Source organism: Tupaia chinensis, unplaced genomic scaffold, assembly GCF_000334495.1.
Source record: "Tupaia chinensis unplaced genomic scaffold, TupChi_1.0 Scaffold000410_1, whole genome shotgun sequence".
NCBI lineage: Eukaryota > Metazoa > Chordata > Mammalia > Scandentia > Tupaiidae > Tupaia > Tupaia belangeri.
Window position 1 is genome coordinate 2,013,093 of NW_006159915.1, and position 899 is coordinate 2,013,991.

The following is an 899-nucleotide window of genomic DNA, read 5'->3' on the forward strand; positions in this document are numbered from 1 at the left end:
ACCGCTCTTTGGGGAAGAAGAGGAAGCAGGTGGTGCCAGGCTTCAGCGGCCCGCTCTGCTCCTGACTCACCGCTGTTTGCTCTCGCCAAAAAACAAGTTGGTCAGGAAGCCGCACCGCAGCCATGGCTTTTAAAGATACTGGAGAAACACCTGTGGAGCCAGAGGTGGCCATTCACCGAATTAGAATTACTTTAACCAGCCGCAACGTAAAGTCCCTGGAGAAAGTGTGTGCTGACTTAATCAGAGGTGCAAAGAAAAGAATTTCAAGGTGAAAGGACCAGTTCAGATGCCTACCAAGACTTTGAGAATCACTACAAGAAAAACACCTTGTGGTGAAGGTTCTAAGACTTAGGATCATTTTCAGATGAGAATTCACAAGCGACTCATTGATTTGCACAGTCCTTCTGAGATTGTTAAACAGATTACTTCCATCAGTATCGAACCAGGAGTTGAGGTTGAAGTCACCATTGCAGATGCCTAAGTCAACTATTTTAATAAATTGATTATCATCTGTTAAAAAAAAAAAGATTTAAGATAAGTTAATAGCTGTGAATGCAAGGTGGAATTCCATCCATTATTGATGTAACAGATAATAATCAATACATACAACATTGAAAATTTCCAAAGAGAGTAATCCTCCAAGTCTTCCCCACAGTGCAGGAACCAGCAGCAGTAAGAATGACTTAGCTCAAAGGGAGCACGTGTCAGACATCTCACTGTATTATGCCTTCCCAGAAGTGTCTCAAACCACCCCTGTTCCCTGGTTATCCTCCATCACTAAGCCCCAGGTATTCCCCACAGTGCAGGAACCAGTGGCAGTGAAAGAGAGCAAATGAACTCAAAGGGACTGCATCTCAGACTTTTTACTGCATTCTTCCCACCCAGGTGTGTCCAAGACT

At 43.9% G+C, this 899-nt stretch overlaps 1 pseudogene; it reads left to right on the top strand.

The window, feature by feature from the left end:
• Window positions 1–122: 122 nt before the first annotated feature.
• Window positions 123–516, top strand: LOC102493979 (40S ribosomal protein S20 pseudogene; annotated as a pseudogene).
• Window positions 517–899: the final 383 nt, after the last annotated feature.